The sequence below is a fragment of the Ammodytes marinus genome, assembly GCF_949987685.1.
Source record: "Ammodytes marinus genome assembly, chromosome: 18".
NCBI lineage: Eukaryota > Metazoa > Chordata > Actinopteri > Uranoscopiformes > Ammodytidae > Ammodytes > Ammodytes marinus.
In genome coordinates this window covers 14,835,404-14,852,127 of record NC_137222.1, presented here as the reverse complement: position 1 = coordinate 14,852,127, position 16,724 = coordinate 14,835,404, and the positions used below count along the sequence as shown (strand labels likewise).

General features: G+C 40.7%; 1 protein-coding gene across 1 annotated transcript in view; it reads left to right on the top strand.

The window, feature by feature from the left end:
- LOC307265248 (transmembrane protein 132C) overlaps positions 1 to 16,724 on the top strand; it is a gene marked incomplete at its 5' end in the record, with an annotated part of 130,711 nt that overhangs the window by 26,071 nt on the left and 87,916 nt on the right. The window lies entirely within an intron of this gene.

Sequence of the window (16,724 nt, the reverse complement as noted above, 5' to 3'; positions counted from 1 at the left end):
AGGAAGCAAGATAAAAAAATAAAAGATAGATGAATGGAATTCACGGGAGGGCGGGAAGGAGGTGAGAAGAAATAGAATGAAAAAAGAAAATGCTCTTTTGATCAAAAGTGCTCTATTTACTCTGCATGAACCCCCTACATTGACTTTATTTCAAGTTAAAAAATAATGAAAAATAATGCTTTTCGTGAAATGGATTTAATTGTGTGTCAGCTGTAAAACTGGCAGAGTGCAGAGATTTATTCATTTGTTTCAAGAAGCGATGTTGCTCCCAAGACCATGTCCAGCTGTAATTGCCATATGGGAATATATTATACACTTTTATCCAAACCTGTCAGCAAAATTGAATATATTTTAAAACAAAACGCTCACATTCGGATGTCCATGTATAATTTATATGTCAAGACTCCATTGGAAACATCAGCTCTTCCAATTCAATGAGGCACCTGAAAGTCAGACAAAATGTGTGTGTGAGTTCAAGCTGTCATTGGCTCGCTGCTGCCGAGGCTCGCAATAATCAATCACACTAAGGACTTGAATTGGCTTAATCTGATTTCCTGTTCCATCTTCATTAAGCCTTTTGCTCATGCTGAATAGCGAAGGCCCTCTTCAAATTCTCCTCTATGCCAGCAATCACTCTTTCTCTTTCTAAATGTTTGTCTCGGGGAATAAAAGCTGTGACATTTAGGTTATCATGACTCATAATTACAGTGGAGACTTCCATCTCAAATATTACAAGGTGCTATCACACTTTACAACAATTACGTGACAAAACAGTCGGGACTATATTGCTGAAAGGAAATTTGATTAATCAATTAGTAGATTAGCATAAAATTACACAGCAATTTAGATAATCGCTTAATGATTTGAATAGTTAAATCTGTTGTGACATTACTGGGGAATTTTTTCTGGAAGAAAAAAGCCAGAAATTATATCAATGAAGAGAAAGTAACCCATGTGAACTAGCTATGATACAATATCTGGTTGTCTCGTACATGGCCATTTAGAATTTTTTCTTTAACCGGTTAACCGTTATGATTTAATGTAACCTATTCATAGTGAAATACCTGAAGCATTATAGCAGGGCTCCCGACTTTCTTTGTTCCATGGACCGGCATATTCATTTAAAAACAATTCAGGGACCAGTAGCCTATGTAAATGCATTTTGACACAATTCAAAAAACATCAACATTGTTCTTTTTAACCATGTATCAAAATGTGTTTACAGATGTGTATACAATCTTTTTTTTTGGCCACAGTAGGAGCCTTGTGAAATCCCCCCCCAAAAAAATGCCTCAAGTGATGACATGTAGGGCCGAAGACTACAAGTTAAAAAGTGAAAACAATCTTTGGTTGTTTTGGAGATAAAAAGTGAGTCAGTTGACAGGGAGGTTGTCAAGAGGCTGGTTGTTGACAAGAAGAATGTGTGGAATAAAAAAAAAGGATGATATCGCCGGTTGTGCTGCATCAATTTTATATGAAAAAGTCCATTGTGATTTTGACATTGTTATAGGAGTGCGATACTGATACATTTTTTAAGAATAGTCCTAAAACTGCCTCGCACCGGGAAAAGCTGTGGTCGTCAGAGTTTCTCTTTGTGTGCACGTTTGTCTATTGTTTTTCTACAAAAGTCATCGAATGGTTGAGAAAGTTCCTGGACAGCAGACAGTAAATAAGAGAGAGAAAGAGAGAGAGAGAGAGAGAGAGAGAGAGAGAGAGAGAGAGAATGTTGCAAGAGAGGAGGAACTTTTTATCACTCATATCACTATTTGGAGACTGTGTGTGTGTGTGTGTGTTTGTGAGCGTGTGCCAAACCCCTGGGAGGTCCACTGCTAATTTCGTCTCACCAGTAAGATCAAGACAGTCCCCAAAGCCCCAATGGGACCGGGTGCTTGTGTGTGTAGCGTTCTAGCAACCCCCCTTGAGCTGCACAATATTTTTTATTTATTTATCTCATTGCCACTGAACAGTGTGTTCTATCAGCTCAGCAGCACTGTGTACTTGTAGGAACAGGCACTCCTCTACATGCCCCACTGATCTCTACAGGGGGCCGGCTGAGCACAGATCTGGAACACACACACACACACACACACACACACACACACACACACACACACACACACACACACACACACACACACACACACACACACACACACACACACACACAAAGCAGGTCCATGTTATGTTATGAGGTGTACTGACATCTACGCCTGCATTTACAAAAACACAGCGACACACACACGTGAGACATTCACCAAAAAAAACCTCTGTATATCAACACACAGAAATGTGCGAAGGACCCCACACTGTACGTGCGCACACACAATCGCCATCCCTGAGTGCAGCAGAGCCCTCATTCAGAAAACAGTGTGACCTTTGAAGCTGTCTCATCTCCCCCTGAATGAGGAGCATGAGGTGCTCTGTGTGGGGTGCAGAAATGGGTTCACAGTGATGCAGAGTTGAGAATGAGAGACCTGGAAAGTTTGCCCAGCTATATACAGCATCCTTGTGGATATTTTGGCCCAGAGCTCTTAAGCCCGTTGATGGAATATGCCATTGTGGTTGCGTGGTTTCGAATATCTAGGTATCTTGTATTGTTCCCTTGTTTGTTATTTTCATTTTTCTCTCCCTGCTTCTCCTCTTCGTGATGACAGATATTCATTTGTGGAAGTAATTGTTCAATAAGTTGATTGACAGGCAATTAACCAACCACGTCTGTTATAATAAATGATTGATGTTAGTCGTTTCTCAATCAGAATTATACATAATCACTGGTTTTCTGAAAATTAGATGTTGTTCACTGTCAGGACAAAACAAGCAACTTATTTTGGATTTTGGGGAAATTCCATTTATCACTATTTTCAGACTTTAATGATCAAATGATAAATCACATTTATCTATAATGAATATAATTGTTAGTTGCAGCTATTGTCAATTCATATTGACCCCGTCATAGGCTACTCTCTTCCAGCTGAATGAGTTTGCCAAATTATGATTTTTGACCCATTCCCGGGAGACAGTGTTCCTCTTAGTGGAGCTGTACACGCTTACAATTAGGTAATATATGTAGACACACATATTTTATATTGTGTGTTTACAGTAGCTATTAAAAATCGTTTATGCTTCATATTTTATCGTTGCTCGTTAAGAGACACCTTGAAAAGCCCAATCATTCCATTAACTGAAGCCGTGTCGCCGAATTTGAGTTGTGCTCGGGGACTAGTTTTGTCCCCATGCACTGCTAGATCAGTGCTTCTAGTTGTTAAAATTTCATGAGTGTTGTCACCGTTTGACAAAGAACAACCATGATAGCTGTGCTTTTATCTTCTGATGGCTCTTGCTGCTGAAGTGGGAATATGATATAAAAACAACAGGAGCTTGCTATAGTGGCCAGGGGGGAGCTATGCCAAGCTGCCAATAGTTGCGAGGCATGATGCCCAATATGACACTCATGTGCCGCTCAGCTGGGTTGTTAAAACACAACTGGCCGTTGAATGTGGGCTTTAAGTAAAGACATTGCTGGTATATCAACTGCAGTAAGTGCTGGAGAAAAAACACACCTGCCTTTTTCCCTCCCTCAGTGGACCACCTGTCTTGCTTAGCTGGCTAGACACTCAGGTTTTAAATGTCGTCCTGGGAGCCATTATCAAAATATTTTGCTTAAACAGGACCCATGTGGATAAAATGTTCTTGTCTGGGGCCACAAGCACATTTTATCAGATTGATGCGACCCGACATAAACAATTGTCATCATCTTGTGCAGGTATTTTTAAGAAAGGTCATTAACTTTGAATGGAGAGTCATTTTGGGGTTCCCAGTTTTGGTCGGAGATGATGATAGGCGACTTAGGTATTGATCGGCTCTCATCAACGGAGTGCTTTTCTCTCTAAGAGCCCGGCTCTGCCTTCTGGACGCCCAGACCTTGTGATATGAATACCAATGCATGTCGGCACAAGTGGCTCATGCACATGCTAATAGAGAAAATCAAGAGAGAGGAAGCATAAGTGCACTTATTAGAATGCTTTTCTCTGAGCCACACAGTAACCGCACACCATTATACCTGTGGGATGCTCTTCTCGCTGCAATTTCTTCTAATTTTTCAACCAGCTGTGTTCTTTTGTCATACCAAAAGAGCGTATGTCTCTGGTCTCTCTGATAAGTGGGTTAATGTCAACATTGAGAGCTGAGGTGAGGGCAAGTGATCCCAAGATGGCGAGCTTGATGGAATTTGGATGATTGACGGCACGGGGACAAGCCAGAAAGGAAGCACAAAAGGTAGTCTGCGTGTGCTTATGACTGATTTCCAAGGACAGCAATCGATGCAGACGAGCCAGACTGTGTGACAGAAAAGTCATTGTGGCTACACAATGCTATATTTCATGAAAGCAAATACAGAAAGTGGAGGAGCATAGAGGCTGTGTAGAACTGAAGGCTCAGGGACACATAAAGCCAAATGTATGGCAGCAGAACACAAAATAGATGTCAAAGGAATGCCGACACAAAAACGGCCATAAATTACCTCACCTCATCGCTGTCCATTATAGCCACAAGTCAAGACTCCAGCCACTATAACATCAAGAAACAAAAGTCTTCCAGGATCATCACTCAAGTAAGCACACTATAAAACATGTTTTTGAAACAAACTTATTTTTTATTTTTAAATCTAAAACCCTATTTAACATGTGCCCCATTTTAGGTTAGCATAACAAACCAACCCTGTTAGACAAAGCAAAACTCCAACGTGACGTGCTACACTACAGTAAATCGCCATTACAATGCATTCTGAAGGACAACACGGATGTCTGTACCAAATTGCGTAGCTGTTCTTCCAATAACTGTTGAGTCAACTGTTTCACTCGGGAGCACAAATGTCAACATGCTGGTTATAGGGAAAGGTCAGGGGAATGTCATTAAGATATGTACATCTTCTGGCAACCACAAATGTTTGTTCAAAGTTTTGTGCCAGAACATTCAGAAGATCAAGAGACAGTAACTTTTGAGTTTGTCGAACAAAGCAGAAACAATATGATAGAAGAAATTGAAATTAAGTAAATTATCATTACAAAATGTTACTAAAATAACAGCTTCATTAGGGCCTATTTTTATCCACAATGATATTTGAAAGTGCCACTTTCTTTGTTCTTTATTTGTATTCGATTAATTAATTTCGCCTTCAGTTCTGCCTTTTGTCAAAGTGATTTCAAAGATAGGTAGAGCGAAACGAGACAAAATGTCCCCTGAAAGCCATTTTCTTAATAAATTAATCAACATATTATTGTTTTGAATGTTTCTATTTTAGTCCATCTTACTGGCAAAATCACCAGGTTTTTTGTTACAATTCTAAATCACACACGCACCTGTGTTAGATTCAACAGCCTCCCTAAAACAATATCACCATTACAGTAATAAAACAACCCTCAGACAGACATTTGTACAGTCCCAATACACAAGAAGCAACACCTGGCTATGCTCAAATCACCTTATAGATGGCATAGGTCCTACACATGTGTAATATCTGGCTCTCAAAGCTTTTTTTTATGTTTTTTTCCCCAGGGAACCTCTCCCCTCAAAAAAGACAGATTGAATATAGTTACAGAGATCCTATTATACTACTTTTCTGGTCTTAATTTCTTGTTAAAAACTGCTATAGAGCAACCTGACACAAATCACATCACAAAAAACTATGTAGATTTTCGGGACACTCTTCCTCTTACCCTAGCGAGCACAGCAGTCTCTCTCTACACACTGCTTTGAGCTTCTCCGCCCCTCCCCCCCTGCTGCAAACCCCACTCCGTTGTGATTGGTTACCTTCCTTCCAGCAGCGGGAGATTTTCAGGAAGGTGGGGGCATGCAGCCGGAGCTTGCCTGAGCAGCATTACCATACATGGAAACATCCGGGAGCGTGACAGAAACTACCGGGAAATTTGAACAAGTTATTTCTCGACCGGCTGCCATAGTGTTTAGTGCTCTGCATAGCCACCCCAGACGGTCAGCAGGGAATAAGTCGAAATGCATGTACGTAATTATTTGATACGCTAGTATGGTTAAACATGACTATAAATCATTATAACAACGTTTATAGATCATAAAAGTCGAAAAGTATCATAGGTCCTCTTTAAAGGTTATCCTGCTAATGTAATCCAGCATGTGAAGACTCCAGAATTGTACCTGTTAATTAGCTCCCAGGTGTCTTGGAATGTATTAAAGTTATAGTCTAAAGGTTTCAAGTATTAGGAAGGGATTCAAACTATTTCAGTAATTGTTTGACTTTGTGTGTCGTTTTATTTCTACTACATCGGGAACCTTTTTTAATTGCATAGATCGAGGACACAAGGCTGCTTCACATTTATAAAACCTTATTCATTTTTTTTTCTGCAAGGCAATTTGCTTTTGTCTACCTCACTGTATCATATGACTTCTCACCCTGAAGATTCTTCTATATAGCGCAAAACAGCTATTTCCAGAGCCTGTTATTATGGAGCACTCATAGAGTTGTCCTTCTGCTCGTCTGAAATGGGGACATGGAGGGAAGAAAAAAGAGATAGCTCTCTCTCTCATGGTTATACCATCCAGTAGATGAAATAACATATTGTAAATCTTTTACTTTAGATTTATTCTTGCTCACAGGTCGGGTAACCTTGGGCCTATGTGTCGCCCCCGTACAGTATCTCAACCATGAGTGATCGACCATAGAGAGAGAGACAGCTTTCCACGGCGATGTAACGACAATTTTACGATGCGCGGCGGCCTATTTTATGACCGGCGATAAAAGATGAAGAAACTCTGTGTGAAAAAGCTTTTTTCTCAGCAAGAAAATAAAACCCAAGGCGATCGGCGAGGTAATTATCTGCCTAAACCTTTCACAGCTTCAGTTAGTCACAAGATCTGACAAAGAAAAAAGAGGGATGCGGCTGACAAATAAAACTAGGTCTGAGGCATTTGAGTGAAAATGATAGACAGCCTTTTCTGTTGGCATCTTTATTTTCCCATTTCCCCCCCCACTTATGTCCCTCACCGCTAAGCTCACTAAAAAGGCTTCAAAAATTCTCTGTGGCACTTTCGGGGGGGATATGGATTTTCTTCTCTTTTTTTATACAATAATGCACGAAAAGAACGTTGCTCGCTGCAGGGAGAGACCTCGGAGTTCATCTCATTTCAGAGTTTCTGAGCAACAGCTAAATGACTGTCTCTCTATCTCCCTCTGCCTTTGCTGGAGCGTGTAGGGGACATCCTGAGGGCCACAGAGACCAGGCTCCTCTCTTCCATGCGGTTTACTACCTCACTGCTGTCAGTGGCGCACAACTTTTCCTCCAGTGCCACCGATCAACACTGGCCAATGTAACTGTGCCAGACAAATCTCGCTACACACAATCCTAAGGGCTGCGTTTTTTTCTTCTTTTTTTGCATTTGGGCTATACTAAAGGGTATTACTGTTAGATAGCTTTAGAGGCAATTTTCTTTTAAATCATTTTAAGATTGAACTGAGGGGTCCATGCTGGCTCTAAATCTAGGATTTTTCGATTGATGGAAAGTGCAAGAGACTGCATGACGGTCATTTCTAAAGGAGTTCCAACACACACACACACACACACACACACACACACACACACACACACACACACACACACACACACACACACACACATAAACGTGCACTCAGACAAACATAAATACATAATAAAGTTGCAAAGATCCCCACGCTTGCATTCATTTGCAGCTCAAGCATGCACATTATGACACAAATGCCCCCATGCATTGACCAATAATCACACACACACAATCTGCACACACATGCAGCAAGTGCAATCCCTAACTCCTCTTTCCTGGACTCATTGGATTTTCTACTCCCGGCCACGTGAACTTCAACACAACTATATGCAGCCAGCCACATGCATATAGCATTCATTATACTGCAGCACACACCAACCCCTAACAACCACCTCAAATCTCCCCTCCACCAGGCAGCAGATACGGATCCTTGAGCTGTAAGAAATGACTTCTGTGGGCGCTCTGTGCAATTCCAGCGGTCCACCGAGCGCATCGCTAACATCCCACACTACGTTTACTATAACTGCTTTGTGAAATGTCATTGTTTTACATTACTCGTGGTCCAATATTGCCATGTAGAGCCTGCTATTTACACCTTTTTCTGCCTCACTGTGCAGACCTTCATACTTCTTCTCACCCTGTCTCACGAATAGTTTTCTGCTATGATTGTTTTTTTATTTCTCACATTTGAAACCTCTCCAAAAATAGCGTCTTCTAATGAGGAATTGCTTTTTGATCATTGATCTGGCACAGCTAATCCACAACTTTATTTTTATACTCCTTGTGCATAGCCCTCAGTCTGTGTTCTGTTATTGGTAGTCAATCATCTACATCCCCAACAAACCAACTGCTAATGCACTCACTCACTCACTCACTCACTCACAAGGATTTATCAGCTGTGGATGTTCAGATGCTCGGGAAATAATTATTTCTAATCAATAGATGAAGACATTTAAAACCAAAGCATCGCACTCGCTGCATTATTATTGGTTGCAATGATGTGTTCATTGGTGATCCTGAATGATCTTCTCATTATCTTTGGTATCATTTCCCATGCTTTACCAACATTTATTGTTTTCTTCATATGAATATGTGCACTAGTATTTACAGACAGTAATCGATTACATTGAATTCCTGCCCATCCCTTCTTCTGAACATAATTAATATTGCGGTCTGCATTATCTGACTTCCTGGTGCTGCTGTAGTGCCTGATGTCCAAGGCCCATTGACTTTCTTACAATGTAACCTTGCTGGAAATGCCAGAACATTACTCACCCTGCTCCTTTTTGCCAGCTCACTGCATTATTCTTACCCACTTAACCGAATCTGATTTCATACATTTGCACACAAAATAAACCGTCCCCAGTGTATAGTGTATATATAGTACACCTGAAATGGATTCACTTGGATATGATTACCGTGTGCCGAGAGTTGTTGTTATTTATGACACAGTTCTCCCTCCCATCTAAGCACACCACCACATCGTCCGTCAATGTCACTATACTGTTATTTGACTCGCTTACAAAGTGTGGCTATACTACACTGAGAGAGTGAGAGAGCCTGGTCACATTCATAAGCTCACCCCGGCAATCTGTGGTCTAAAATGACAAGAGCGGAGCCCCCATAGTTAAAGTTGAAGCCCTTCGATTACCCCTGTGGGTGCCCTGTTAGGAAGGCTAACTGCTGCTCTGCTCAGCTCAGCACATTTGCCCTCTCCCCCCCTCCCCATTCCTTCAAGAGCTCTCGTCTCCCGCTTCATCTCATCTAAACTACCAGTGGCGACTCCCTGCTACACCATTCACCCCCTCCCTTGTACAATCCACAACACTGAGCCCACAGGCGCTGGACGGAATTGAAGTGTCATAAAAAGCCCATTGGTGTCCCAAATGCGTCTTCAAGGCAGAAAGCGTTGAGGTAGTTTTCCTCTCTGCACAACTGGCGAATTGCTGTTCTTTGCCGATGCTCATTGCCCCTCACCAGGGAGACCTGATGCCTTCCAGAATGAGGAAGGGGGGTAGTCTGCATGCAGGCCAAGAGATGTTTGGAAGCGGTGGGAAGTTTTCCCCATGTCGGGCGTACCCAAATGGGAAGTTAATCTTTTCTTTATTTCCATTAGTGTTTCTTCAAGATTCCTGTAGCACTTAAAATAAGTGATTTCCGAGCGAGCAGAGAGACCCAAGAATGGATTTTTAATGTTGTTGTTAGCAGCAGTTACCTTTTGGATCTAAATGAGGCACTTTACGGTGCAACACGTTGGCTCTAGATAAGAAATGACAGCTTACAAACAACTCATTTTCGGCATTGTTCTAGAACATGTAATCATTCTAATTACGGTTTGTGCTGCCTTCTTTACGATTACGTTGAATGTTTTCTCTCTGTATCACAGAGTGAAAAAATGGCTACCTAGTTTAGACCCACTAAAGAAAGAATACTCAAAGACGGATGAAATGTATCATCTAATGTTAGTTTTAATTCTCTTTTCCGATCTCCTTTAGTTTAACTGAATTGGCTTTCAAAGCACCGGCAGCAAATGTTCATTATTTCAATTATATTAAAATCTTTCACATAAAGAGGGATTCATCAAAGAGGCTTAATGTCTTGGCTGCATTTTAACATAACACGTCATTTTGAATATGCAAATGAACAATCATGCTTTTTCTTCATTGTTTATCAATCACTCAATCAGCTTTATTTATATAGCCCTTTACAGCAACCAGCAGGTTTCCAAAGTGCTTTACATCAATGAAACAATAAAAAGTTATACAGTAAAATCAGAAAAGCTTACATAAAAGCAGGCGGAAGAAAGGAACATATTCCAGCACTACTGTGTAATAAAACCCATTCTAAATAAAGAGAGTTGAGGTCAGATTTAAAATGAGCTGTGACTGTGATATAGTGCAAATGTCAGGGGGTAAAATGTTCCCGAGTCTTCGGCCAGCAACTGCAAAAGTGCAATCACCCCACAGTTTGTACCTCGACTGTGGGACTTCCGAAAGAAGTTGCTTAGATGACCCAACAATGCCCTGTTGCGTGTGTAAATAGTCCAAATCTCGGCCAAATATACTGGGGCAAAACAATAGTGGCCTTAGAAACAAACATTAAAATCTTAAAATCCATTCTAAAATGAACCGGAAAGCCACAGGAGAGAGTAGAAAATGGGGTTAATGTGGTTACGCCTGGAGGGCAGTCTGGATTATGGCTGCCTTTATGATAGTGAGGAATGCCTTTCACCCCGCTTGACCAGACCAACAGACCCAAAGGAAAACAGCATGTGGCCCTGCTAATATACATGTATTGATCTGATTATAAACTGTATGTGTGTGTGTGTGTGTGTGTGTGTGTGTGTGTGTGTGTGTGTGTGTGTGTGTGTGTGTGTGTGTGTGTGTGTGTGTGTGTGTGTGTGTGTGTGTGTGTGTGTGTGTGTGTGTGTGTGTGTTATGTGTGTAAATGGTGAAATGAGAGATAGGTGCTTGGAAAAAAGAGAGAGGACAAGTATGCCATAAATGACTTATGTTCAGTCTCAGCCAGGGAATCTATTGACGGATATGACCAAAAGGCTATTCCGGAACTAAAGAGGTTGGGAGATTTGTCACGGAAGAAAAACAAACTCAGGCTTTGAAGAATGCACTATGGCTCAGACCTATTGCTGATATCTGTAAAGGTACAAAGGCCTGACCCATCCATCTTGGTTGGGTCACAATACTTCATTTCCCCTCATTTCTCTGAAAGGGGAAAATATGATTCCACCTATCGATTGCTGCATAAATGTGTTGCCTAGTGATGAAAGATGAGGTGTGCTTTGCTTTTATGTGATCTGATTAACCCCCAACTGGGAGTGCTCTCTGCTCTGCCTTGGTTCTCCTGCTGTGTCAGGCCGGGCACTTAGAACGATTAGAGTTCCTATGTGTTTTGTTGCTTTTGGTACACTAACACTAACCAGGGAATTATATTGCTAACCACTGAGGATGGCTTTGTATTAAGTAGCCCAACGTGAGCTTGAGATTGTAAATGAATGATCCAAAGGATAATAATGAATTGTATGTACATTGTGTATTCTTCATCTTGGTTTTCATTAATGAGGTATATATGTTTAGGACAAAAATATGTAGAGCTTAGCTAATTGTCGTGCTTTTAAGTGGTTTTGGAAACGGGTAGGTCCACTCTCCCTTTGTGTGTACACAAGACTTTATATCAGAAAACTTCTTGACTTTGCCAATGGCGTTTTCTCCATCTGAGTATAGCAGCTGACATTTATACCCCGGCCCTCAAACAGCTGAACACACTCTCTTTTCTTTCCATTGTTCCGTGGCAGAAAACTGAAACGTTACCTCTCATATTGATCGACGGTTGGTGCATTGATGGTGACTTCAAGGTCCCCGGTAGCAGTTCTTCTGCAGAGCAAGCGACCACATAGAGCAAAATGTTTTAACAAAAGGAAATGCCACGGAAAGAGCACGTCCTTAATGTTTTACCTCATGGACTTATGAAAATGTGGGATTTCAGAGGACTTTTAAATGTCAGTATTACAAGACAAAAAAACAGATGTAATGTGAAAAGCTTTCCCACCTCCTGATAACAAAATTGGGAGCAAAGAAGAACAAATAACAGCATCAGACAGGATGAAAATGGGATTTTCTTCAATAAGGGTCCTAATTTCTTTTCTTAACTGCATACAGCTGCTTATGTCCATAGTTGTTCTTTTTACAAGCCCTAGAGACGCTATTGAAAAGAGGTTGGAACGATGACTCATATCAGACTGTTTTATTCAAAGATAAGACTGCTGACGGATTAATTTGAAGCATGAAAGAACTTTTTCACAAAGTCCACCTAGAAATTGGGTAAATTGGTTTGCAAACTAGCTCCAAGCTATCTTGATTGAATTAGTGTCAGCACATCTGATTGAAACAACAACAACAACAAAAACACAATCATCTTGTTTCCTAAAACATGAATCTTCAAAAAGAGTCACCATGTTGTTAACATTTGCAACATGAATCTACAGCCTTGTTAGCTACTTTGTAGGACTGTACTAGCTAACAGTGAGCTGAATGCTCACTGTTAGCATTGCAAAATACCCAGTAAGACATGCTCAACATGCTGGGGTTTAGAAGGTATATTGTCAACCATGGTCACCATCTTTGATGGAAACATTTCATTACAGCAACAAAAGTTCAAGTCACAGTGTCAGGAAGGATAGAGAGTGTGCTAGTTTATCAAAACAAAATAGTCAAATCTGTGAGGGCCATTTTCAGCTATTTATTATTCTAAATTGGGCATCAGAACATTGTCTGTGGACAGTTTCCATGTTTTTAATAGATGTTTGGGCAGAAATTGAGCTACTTGGCACAGAGGAAACAGCTATACCAGGTTTGGCTTGTTGGCTGGGTCACTTTTCATAGGATTTCTTGGCATTAAGGAAAATATAGGTTATTGCCAGACCTTTCCGTTATGCCTGTCATGGAGAAAATCTGAACTTTATGGGGTAAATTATAGATGGACATACAGACGGGCCAGATTTAAATTTCAGATTCTAGCCTTGTGAGTGACCATCTGTGGTTGTTTTTCATGTACAACATTAGTAAGAGAAGAGACAACGAAAGGTGCATCAGCTGGTTGGAAAGCGGTGAACTCCTGTACCGGTGTTTCTACAGTAATGCAGGCGAATAAAAGTAGAAAAAATAATCTAATTTTAAACTGAATTCTACAATGAAGGAGATGTGGGCCCGCACATAATTTTTTGTTGTGCTCTAACTTTTTATAAATACACCCATTACCGACTCCAAACGGTTAACAGTTCATCTTCCCACCCTTTACCTCGTTCACCTCTCTCTCTCTCTCTCTCTCTCTCTCTCTCTCTCTCTCTCTCTTTCTATGTCTATGTCTCTCTCTCTCTCTCTCTCTCTCTCTCTCTCTCTCTCTCTCTCTCTCTCTCTCTCTATAGATTTCATATGAGGAAATCTGTTTGATTAATGCATTACTGAAGTCGGGCCAATTTATTGTGTTTGATCAGTAGAGTAGAAGCAAGATGCACACATGGTAGAGGTTTAAGATATGATGAGAAGAGACGGAGTGGGAAGACGGAGGCAAGATGAATGGATTATAATTCTTGGGTGAAGTTCTAGTCAGGTCGCCAGGGATCCAAACAGGTGATCATAAAGGAACTGTTTGATTTGAAGCCACACGTGGCAGTATATTGGAGGAAGATGGCTGCTCTTAATACTATTTTGAGAGATTATTTTGGAAGTTGGTCCCGGCCATGGTGTAAGGATTCCGTGGAAAATACTATAAATGTATTTTCATTTGGAGTTCCGTGCTCCTTAGGGCTCCCCCCCTTCCCCCTAGTGCGCACAGCATGAATATAACATCAAGACATTAAATCTTGAGTCGAACATATGTCTAATGATGAGGCCAGTCCCATTCAGCTGCATGTTTTAAGATGTGATCAGACTCCTCAGCTTCGCATCCTGAGGGCTCGGCGGTGGCCAGAGAAATCCTCAACGAGAGTTAACGGCCAGGATTTACCACGCAGGTTATGTTATCTGCACAAATCATTCCCTTTTTCATTTGCAGAAACAGTCCTGCAGACATGATTTATAAGTACAGTATAGCCGCAGACATGAAATCCAAGGGCAACTCAGGGCTACAAATCACACCGACTTTGCCTCTCTATTTACGTCGGCCTATTGGTGTCATGGAGAGGGACGTATTCCAAATCGGAGGTTACAAATTACATACTTTTTCTGCCGTAATGAGGCATTTAGTTCCATCTGTGTCATGGTGGAAAGTGGAAACTGGGACAGTGTGTCACATCCCCCGGAGAAAATGAGAGACACAAAATGAGAGAAAATCCACAGCACCCACTATAAGCACCTGCCCAGCGCACGACATTGTCATTTTTCAGGGTAAGGATCATTGTCTCAGTCAAAATTGAGTAGCAGCAGTTAACTGTCACAGTGGAGGCCTTTACATCCTTTGGTATGCCTAACCATCAGGGATGCAGTGGTGTATAAAAGGTGCAGTAAAAACTATGGGGTTTGAGAAGAAAGTAGAAAAAGGTTTGCAAAATGAATACAAACAAAAAAGCATCTTCTTACAGATTGATGAAACAAATTTAAGTTTATATGTATGATTCATTTTTATTTTTTTCATGGCTTTGTTATCCATATCAGTGTCAGACTTCTTCCTTTAAATGCATATGATTATATAGAATAGAGGCCTTTAATTAGGTTCAGCTGTGTGGCTGTCTTTCATTCGTGCAGCAATTTTCATAGCTGTGGAAGAGATAAAGGTGGAATAAAATGGACTTCTAGATGCTCTTCGATTTTTTTCCAGTTTAAGTCCATGGCCTGGCCTGTATGATATACAGTATGTATACCAAAATAGACCTAGCTGCTACAGTATACTTGGATCGAATATTGTCCCTCCAATTGATTCATTAGGCCCCATATTAGGCTGGGTTACAGTCTAAGACAGCACCTTTTGATAAATGAACATCTCCTAAGGACATACAGTTTAAGGAGAAATAATGAAAATGTCTTTTCAGCACCAGGAACTGTCTACAGTCTGATCAATTACTGTTTAAAGCCTAATGTATGGCACAGAACCAACATTGAGCAGGTGGGGCAAACCATCACTACATTCTCCCTCCTCCTGTTTCTAAGACACATTGGTCTTTTTACTCACTGTTTTCTTGAGATGTTTGTGTGATTCTATGTGAGCATTACGTTTTTTTTTTTTTGTTCTTTGAGCCACAAACGTAAGGCAAGTGTTTGTCATTATGCGATAAACAATACTTTTTTTTTCAATTTAATTTAATTTTGCTAAGCACTGCTCTTGTCTATCTGCAAGCCGGGCCATTGCTCTGATGCTGTGGATTTGTCACTGCCTAGCCATGTCTCCAACAGCATGGAGGGTTCGGGACAGAAAATCAATGAGATCTTATTGGCTACTTCATCAGTCCAAATATCTGGAGCTTGATGGTGAAGAAAAACAATGGATTAGGAGGATTTGAACGTTAGAGAGAGGGTGGGATGGAAAAAAGGTTTTTAGAGCCAGGTTCTGGTGAGGTTGAATGGGCACTGGTTGGTTTAAGATAGGAGTTTGCCGTGTGAATGCAAACACACAGTCACACATGGGAAGAGAAAGTAAGAGTGATTGGGAGGCAACTTAGGCTGGGCATCAATTGAAAATTTTCCGTAATGGTGCCAATAACATACCGGAGTTCTGTTAACCCTACCAAACAGATCCTTATTTCTCTTTTGTTTTTAACTTACTAGTACTGAATGGTATAAGTGCCGTGAGGGATATGCATAAGGCAAAGGTAGTGCATTACTGAATGGGACAAGTGTGCGATGGTATCCTGAAAACAACGGGAAGTCAGTTGATCTAGTTTGACAGCTTCAGACTATCAAAACCCATACCTTAGCCTGAGGAATAAACACAGATTTTTTCGGAAATATCTTTTTTTTGCTTCCATTACCAAAATACGGCATTAAAAAATGTTTGTTCTAACAGGTAATCATTTATTGTGTGCAAACAGTGGACATCAATCAAACTGCAGCATTGAAGTGCCACTTCCAATTAAACCTTAGCAAGATATAATACTTGTTTTCTTCAAGCTCTCCCTTGAGCTGTCTAACCACCAAGCACGATTTGTTTGAATCTTTTACCGCTGTGAATTGCTTTTCTTTTTTTATGTATTGCATCGTAGAACAAAAGGGCATCAACAGCACAGAGATTGTCATAGGATACATATTGACTTTTTAAGAACATGTCATTGTGTCAGCGTCCCACTGTGAATGCACAATATACTCATAACGTGCTTAGAATTACAATTGATGCTTGGCATTTTGACACAGTTTAAGAATATGATCATGGCATTTGATGCAAACTTTTCCGTACTTGACAGTATAGTGAAATGAAAGTGGCGGTTTAATTGATGGAGGTAAGAATGCAGGAAGGAAACAGATGATCAAATCTGAGAAGTAAAAAGGAAGTGTAGGGGAATAGAAGGAAAGGTTGAAGGCGAGAGAAAAACAAGTCCTTTTAGTGAGTCATAATGAAAGAAATCGAGAGCAGGAACGCGGACAAGCCTGATAAGCCAGCGAATCGGAACCACGCAAGTGTTTTGAATGGAGTCTAACAAATTCTGTTAAATAAAAGCAGCGGCTCATGAA